This window comes from Phoxinus phoxinus, assembly GCF_949152265.1.
Source record: "Phoxinus phoxinus genome assembly, chromosome: 20".
NCBI lineage: Eukaryota > Metazoa > Chordata > Actinopteri > Cypriniformes > Leuciscidae > Phoxinus > Phoxinus phoxinus.
In genome coordinates, this window is record NC_136895.1 from 4,374,794 (window position 1) to 4,383,816 (window position 9,023).

The following is a 9,023-nucleotide window of genomic DNA, read 5'->3' on the forward strand; positions in this document are numbered from 1 at the left end:
AATGATGTTGAGAGCCTTTTGGGTAGGAATGAGGGGTTAGGCCATAATGTCACCATTGTTCCATCCGCATTCCAACGCATACAAGACGTATTGGTTGACAATGCGTGGAGCTCACCCACACGTTTGGCTGACGTTATTGCCAAAAGGAATCCAGTCTTTATTGAAAGCCACTTCAGGTCACAATGCTCCATTGGCTCAAAGGGATGTTGTGTAAGTGTTCTTAAAACCAGACTGAGGTCCCACTAGGGTACCCTAACAGTTGGAGCAGGATGCAATCGCTGAGCACCTTTCAGAAAGCGGGTGATTAGAATATGTGACCCTAGTGATTGATCATTTACTTTCACATGCTGGGCCGAAATTGCAGCCACATATACCTTTAGGGTAGAGGGAGCCCTGTTGTTGTCTAGCAGAGACTGCAGAAAACATAACACCATTGGCACCGGGCAGTGGTCGGGGACCAAACTTCTTTGTGTACACCAATCAGTGAAAAGCTTCCACCTACAAGCATAGATATTCCTGGTGGAGGGTGCTCTAGAATTCAGGATTGTGTTTTGCACCTTAACATCACAAGACTTCAACAGTAATTCTGGCTCCTCAGCGGCCAGACACAGAGCTGTAACCGATCTGGGTTTGGGTGCCAAATCTGCCCCTGCAACTGAAGGAGCAGGTCCTGCCTCCTGGGTAGGCTCCAGGGCTCCCCATTGAGAAGCCGGCATAACATTGGGAACCAAGGCCTGCCTGGCCAGTTCGGTGCCACTAGGAGCATCCTGTGGTTCCCTTGAAGAATTCTGTGAAGAGTTGGCAGAATTAATGGGTTTGGGGGAAAGGCATAGAGTAGAAGATTTGGCCAGGCATGCGCTAGAGCATCCTGACCCAACGGGCTGGACTTCTCCGTCCAGGAGAACCACAGGGGGCAGTGGGTCGAGGTCTCGGAGGCAAACAGATCCACTTGTGCTCTGCCAAATCGTCGCCAAACCATCTGAACAACTTCTGGATTGAGTCTCCATTCTCCCGGCAAAGGTGTGTGGCGAGACAAGTAGTCTGCCACCACATTCGACACTCCCGGTATATGCATCGCCCTGACACTTGTGAACCGAGGGAAGGCCCATGTCAGGAGTTCTTGTGCTACTCTCAGAGACTGGCTGGACCTCGTGCCACCTTGATGATTGATATGATATACCACCGACGTATTGTCCGTTCTGATTAGAATATGGCGGTTCTGTAGGGCCGGCGCAAAGTGCTTCAGAGCTAATTGCACTGCTTGAAGCTCCAGGGTATTTATGTCTTTTGTGGCTTGCTCGGGTTTCCATGACCCCCTGATCATCCTGTGCTGCCACACTGCCCCCCAGCCAATTAGCGAAGCATCGGTCTGTATTATCTCCCGGCGAGAGGGAATCACACCCAGAGCTACCCCTTTCGTCAGGAATGACCTCTTTTTCCATGGCTTCAAGGTAAGAAGGCATCGTTCTGTAACTTTGACCAGCCTGCTCCTGTGCCATGTGGGGTTCAGGTGAAGACTGTTTACCCATCGCTGATAAGGGCGCAGTGAAAGAAGGCCCAGTGGTATCAGCGCAGCTGCTGCTGCTAGCATGCCCATCAATCGGAGCACCATTCTGAATGACAGCTTGATCTGTTTCCGGAAACGCTGGAGTAAGAGCAAGATGCTGTCCACCCTCTGAGGTGATGGGAATGCTTTCATCGATCTTGAATCTAGAGTGATGCCTATGAACTTCACTGACTGACATGGAGCCAACTGACTTTTGCTGAAGTTCACCCTGAGACCCAACTGAGTGACATGGGAAATCAGCAGACTGGTGTGTTCTGTTGCCTGCCCTTGAGATGCAGCACAGAGGAGCCAGTCGTCCAGATAAGGAAGCACCTGCACCCCCCTGGCTTGTATTGGGGACAACGCTGCCGCTATGCACCTGGTGAACACCCGAGGGGACAGAGACAGCCCAAATGGTAGGACTCGGAACTGATAGACCTGACCTTGAAATGCAAAGCGGAGAAACGGTCTGTGTTGTGGTGCAATTGGAATATGAAAATAAGCATCCTTCAGATCTATTGTGGTGAACCTACTGTAGGGGTCTGACTGCCTGAAGGACCTCCGTTGTGCGTAGCATGTGGAATGGCAAAACCTTGAGGAACTGATTGAGGCCACGAAGGTCGAGAATGGGCCGTACGCCACCATCTTTTTTTGGAATTATATAGTACATTGAATAAAACCCATTTAGCCGTGCTGACCACTTTACTGGTTCTATGGCGTCCTTTTCTAGGAGTTTGGCTACTTGTTTTGACAATGCCAGTGAGCTGTTGGGGTCTTTGACAGTAGTCATCTTGACCCCATTGAAAGCAGGGGCCCGCCGTCGGAATTGCAGCCTGTACCCTTGAGATAGCGTTGCTATTATCCAAGGGTCTGAGGTGTTTTCTTTCCAGAAATTGAGCTGCTGGCGTGAAAATCGTCCGACGGTTGGCCCCAGGACTTCATGCTCTGCGAGCCTGGGCTTTATTATCTCTGGGGGGGCGCTGACCTAACGCCCTGCCCCTTGGAGCCCGAAATAATTGTTGTCCTCGTGCTGTGGGGTACTGCACACGCTGATCTAGTTGCCTTGGCTGGCTCCTCTGAACAGCACCTGAACGAACTAAAGGTTGAGAGCGAGTAGGATACCGTCCCCCATTACCTTGTCTAAATTGTAATGGTGGAGTTCCTCTTAGGTCTGCCAGCTGCTGTCTGGTCTTATTCGTCTGAATGCTCTGTTCCAGAGTTTGCTGTGCCGCTGGTCCAAACAGTTGGCCTGGGATTACAGGGAGGTCACGAAGTGTTCTCCTACAGGCATCTGACAATGGAGACTGTGCCAGCCATACTTGGCGGCGTGCCTGAGTGAGTGTTGACATGAGTCTACCCAATTCTCTTGACATGAATGCAAATGCTTGCAATGATGCATCGCTTAGGATTTGGGCTGAAGGATCACCCCCAATAGGTTGGACTGGGAGAGACTGGGATAGTGCCAGCATAAGATGAGAGAGCGAATTCCCTATGCGACCCATGCGTGCTGCAGTATTGTACGCTTGACTAAGAAGATCGTCCGTGACTCTGCACTGAGGTCGTGGGCAGCGAGCATTAGGTCTCCAAGCCTCCTCCGGTGATATAATGAAAGAGGCGATAAATGGATCCACTTTAGGCATCTGACCCAGGCCATAAGAGTCTGGTTCATGCATTGCTGCCAAGGCCCTGCTTGCTGTGGTATGATGAGTAAGTGATTTGGGATTAGCCCAGCACCTCTGTAGTTCCTCAATATAATCTTTGGATGGGGGAATGCTAAGAGCAGATGGCTTTGCCGATCCTCTGAAAAAGGCACTGGATGGAGCTGCCACTGTAGGGGCAGTATCCAGACTTAAGCGTGCCAACGCAATCTGGAGGGCTTGTCTCACCACATCCTGATCTGATTCTCCACCTTCAGCTGAACCCCGTGCCGTGTTCTGAGAGTCATCATGAGAGAACTGAGAGTGGGTAACTGATAAGAATTCTTCATTCCCCTCCTCACGAAACTGGTTTTGAGAGGCTGCCATGGACAGCATATCCTCCTCAGGAACGGGTAATTCCTTACTGGGATTTCCCAACATCGGTGATGGTGCCTCCCTTGGTTGCAGATTTAGTATTAAAGATTTAATCTGGGCAAACTCTGAGGTCAAAACCTCCACTTTATTGGCTAAAGCATCCTCTCGATGTCTCTTACTGGTGGAGACACTCACTGTATCCACCCTTTTCCGCTTAGCCGACGCTTTTCCCTGCCGAGGCGCATCTGAAGTCAAGAGTGCCTCTACTGCAGCTAGTCTGGAAGTTCTCCGCTCCCACGACATGGTGCTACAATTCATACAGGCATCATCAGTGAGGCCCTGCTTCAAATGTTCCAAGCCTAAGCAGGATGGACAGCAGTCATGTCCATCGTCCTGCAGTAAAATGGCCCTGCACACAGTGCATGTCAGGCTAAGCTGTTCCATACTGCCACAGCAGTGCTTTATTCAAGGCCGAGCGAGAACACTCTGAGTGCCACAAAATTCTATAACGGTAAGGTACCGAAAAGTTTTTTTTTTTTTTTTTTTACACAGCCAAACTACTGGTATACTTATCCCACTGTTGATAGAATTACCAGGTAGCAGTACAGAAAACAGAGCGAAAACACTCGTATATAACGCAACTGTGAGAAATATATATGCCTATATAAAAGAAAACAAACAAACAACAACAAAAAAACAATTAAATTGTCATGAACATAGCCCATGTGCTATTTAATCTATAACAATACTTACCTAATTTAAATGTTCAATATGAATACAACCAACTGCGTGCACGCCGTCGGTCTGTAACAAAAAAATATATATATTGTTGTTCCCGGAGCGCACACACTCTTACCGTTCGTGAAAATTAATCACTATAATGGCTTTTCTTTGGAGCGAAACCACTCTGAGATGCCATTTATACACGTTTCAGAAAAGAAACAATAGCCAGTGCTAGTAAGCAACTTACCGCGCTCTGGCAGTGACTGGAATAAACAGACGTGTTCCACGTAAAGTTTGTTCTCAATCCGCCGCAGCCTCTGGAGGACGCACAACGCGCGGCTCCAACAAAAATTATTGTTACGAGGCTGTGAAAAGACGGAATCCAAGTATTCTGAATGAAAGTTTTTCGACCTGCAATCTTTGCACGTATGCGAGAAGATTATAGAGACAGGTTACAGGATGTCACGGGGTTAAATAGAGGGGATCCCCATGACGTACCTGGTCATGTGATGACTTTGTTGTTATTAGACTCGACCTGTGCATGAGCAAGAGAGATAATATTCAGTGGGAAGCACTGCCTCTGGCGGTCAGTAAGAACGAAATAGAACCATACTAGGCAAGTGTAGCGCCGTTGTCAGTGTTGTGTGTGGCATCTTAGCTATTACATTGCCACTTCAACGGATCATAAAGGCTTTCGGCGAGATTTACAAGAATCAACGTGAACTTGACACCATTGCTAAGCGAGAGATAGAATTCACAAAGTTACGCACGAAGTATGAAGCGCAGGGGTGTCAGGAGGCTGGACACATCTGAAAGATGCAACTTCAAAATAATAAAACCGATCAATATAGACAGTTCACTGTGGTTTATATTACAACAAGTGCATATTTTTCTCCAGCCGAAGAACATGACGCAGGGTTGTAATCGATATTTGTTATCCATACTGAAATTATATATTCTCAACACTGCAGTTAAACTTTTATGTTGACATTTTGGGATGAAATAAAACATTTTAACACTTGATAAACATGTGAGCAGCGTAGGGACTACAAAAGCTAGCCAATTGTATCACGTGGCACAACTTGCTGCCTTGCAGTGTCAACTTTTCGAAACTAGAGGGAGATATTTTAATATAGATCTAGGTGAAGTGTGCGTGTATTCTGGGGGAATGCTGTTGACACAAACGACAAGCAGAACATTTTCAAATGTTTTCTAGCGTGCACTCATTTGTATTGAGTGGAGAAAGTAGTGTTTGACACAACAAAATATTACTTGTTGGCGAATTAACATTTCTCTCAAATCAAAATAATATAAATAAAATGGTAAAAGTTGAACAAAGTGTAAATGCCATTAGATGTCGAAGACCTAGTCTTTTGAAATGTACTTCTATCAGATATAACCACTTTAAGAGTGTGTAGGCCTATGTTTTATGACTGTATGAGTAGCAGGCTTTTCAGGTCCTTCAATCAGAAAACATAAATTATGATTATCTCCACCCCTACCGTAACGCCTGCTCTATCGCACACACACACCACCTTAGTTTTGCTCCCCTCACCAATGTTGCGCTCTTTCGGATTTACTCAGCTCTCCACACGGACATGCAGCTGAAGTCAGAAGCTTTTTGAGACTTTCTTCACAGCTTTTGGCCCAAATATAATTAAGTTTAATAACAACCGAACCTTTACGTTAGATCATAATTTATAAAGTGGAGCGCGCTAGACCGTATTAATGCGAAAAACACACACACAAAATACAGGCTAATGATTTAAATATAATTGAATAATAATGTATTGAATTATTTTATAAAACATACATTTTACAACATTTTTTAAATAAAAACTATTTCATCTTCAAGTGTGCAAAATTAGTTTCTATTAATTTATACGGGGAAACCGGGAGTACCCCACTAACACTAACGTTTAGGGAACGTTAGTTTATGGTTCTCTAAAGATTAGTTTGAACCAAACCAAAAACGAACGTTTAAGGAACGTTCCCTCAGGGTTATAACGTTCCCTAAACATTAAGGGAACCAACCAACTAAAATGTTCTCCTGTGGTTGCACTGTACCTCCACACAACGTTCCCGTTTGGTTGTTTTTGGTAATGTTTATTTAAACAAGCTCCATTTAAGTTTTTGACGTAGCATATAAAAGGTTTGCAGTCAGTTGATTTAATTCACTCAAAAATGATTGGTCTTATGAAATCCAAGTAAAATAAGCAGATTATCAAAAGAATACATTTAATTTTAGACTGATCAATTTAGCAAACAATACTTTTGTGCTTGATTTCGTTTTTTTTTACTGTATTAGTTGGAAATACTTAAAACAAGAATCTATCAATCGAACGATTTTCACAAATAAGAAAATTCACTTCCAACAAAGTAGCTAAGTTCAGTGTACAAATTCAACCGTTACACCCCCACGCCAGTAGGGGCAAGTGCCTCTGTTTTCAGGTGACCGATTGAAATCCTGTCCTGTGTCCTGACTTCCGTGTTCTGCGATTTACACCAAAGTCCTTCTGGATACACAACTTGGAATCCGTCTTCTTTCAGTGGCTTTCGTGTAAATGGACGCTCAAGATAAATTGTTTGAGCACAGGTATGGAGCCCTTAACGTTATAGTGCTAGTTCATTTTGTATGAGGATGTTATAACACACTTCCTGTTTCCAATATTCGCCATAAATTAGTTTCCTCACCACGACCAAACCGTTCGAGATATCAAAAATCCCCTCGCAACTTTTCATCCTCCATGTCTTGACTTCATGCTGACCGAGTTTCGTGGTGATTGGTTGAATCGTCTAGGAGGAAGGAGTATTTTAAATTCCATTGCATGTGTTTTTTAAACTACGCCAAATAGCCGACTTCCTGTTGGGCTGGGGTAAAAAGTCAGAGCATGAAGGATATATGAACCGATGAGATCTATAAGTGTACCGAGTTTCATATTATTTCATGCAAGCGTGTTTGATTTATGGACCAAGTTTTCGGACCCCGTTCCAGGGGGCGCTGTCGAGCCCCCCTGCCACGCCCGGGTACCAGCTTCAGTCCGGCTCTAATGGCCGCGGGTTCTGACCCGTGTGCAAAGTTTCAAGAGTTTTTGAGCACGTTAAGGCCCCCAAAAGTGGCAAAAACCTTGAAAAAAAATGTATTATAAAGAAGAAGAAGAAGAATAACAAATTAAAGCTGCAAGCAGCGATTGCGGGCCCAAGCCGGTGGCACCGCCACCGGCTTGGGCCCTCCATCGCTGCTTGCAGCTTTAATTATATATATATATATATATATATATATATATATATATATATATATATATAAATAAAAAAATAAAAATAAAAATATATATATATATTATGTAAATTCTTTTTTTCCCCCTATTTTTAACATATATATTATTATATATATAATAATAATATATATATTATTAACATTTTTGGATGCTAAACTATTCTTTTTATAGGCTTTGTACTTTGTACACTTTGTACACTCACGTTCCAATATAGAAAAATTTAAAAAAAATTATTATGAACGGCACAAACTGTACAAATGACTATTTAAACAGAGCAGTGTAATTTTTATATGTAAGGTTGACTATTTTATTATTATATTTTATTAAGGCTATAATGAACATTCTGCGATGTCAGGATTGCAATGCTGGAATGCTGTGTGTGTGTGTGTGTGTGTGTGTGTGTGTGTGTGTGTGTGTGTGTGTGTGTGTGTGTGTGTGTGTGTGAGGCTCGATCGAACAATGGAGACATAAAAACATACTCCGTCATTTTGTTCATACAGACCATCATTCAAAATGCAAAGTGTTTCCTTATATTTGTGTACACTGGCAATGAAACACAACATTGTGCTTTTGTTAAACTATAAACTCTTGTCAAACTGTAACCTACAACTGTCACCCAACCAAAATCACACACACACACACACACACACACACACACACACACACACACACACATCCCCCCTCCCCCCTCCCCTCCCCTCCCCACACAGACAGACACACACACACACAGAATGGCAGAGAGACAGAGAGAGAGAAAATACACATTCAAACCACAATATCTGACTTCCTGTTGGTCGGAGCTAATGACTGTAAATTAGAAAGTTGTCCGGATCGAAGAGAAGAATATACGTACCGAGTTTGGTTACTGTAGGTAAAACTATAACTAAGTTATAACACACTTTATGCATCCTTTTTTAATCATAAATTTGTTTCCTCGCCACGGCCAAACCGTTCGAGATATCAAAAATCCCCTGGCAATTTATCATCTTCCATGTCTTGACTTCATGCTGACCGAGTTTCGTGGTCATCGGATGAATTCTCTAGGAGAAGTGTTTCAAATGCGAGAGCAAGCGTTCTCCAATCAACCCGTAATAGCCGACTTCCTGTTGGGCTGGCGTAAAACTTGACCCAGGGAAAGTTGTTCGGCCCGATTAAATCTATATGTGTACCGAGTTTCATATTAATTCATGCAAGCGTGTTTGATATACGGACAAGTGTTCGAATCCCATTCCAGGGGGCGCTGTCGAGCCCCCCTGCCACGCCCGGGTACCAGCTTCAGCCCGGCCCTAATGGCCGCGGGTTCTGACCTGTGTGCAAAATTTCAAGAGTTTTCGAGCACGTTAAGGCCCTCAAAAGTGCCAGAGATTTTGCACACAGCAGAGAAATGGTTAAACTAAACTAGCCCCCCTCCTCACACACACACACACACACAGAGGGGCAGAGGGAAAATGCTCCAAACAGTAC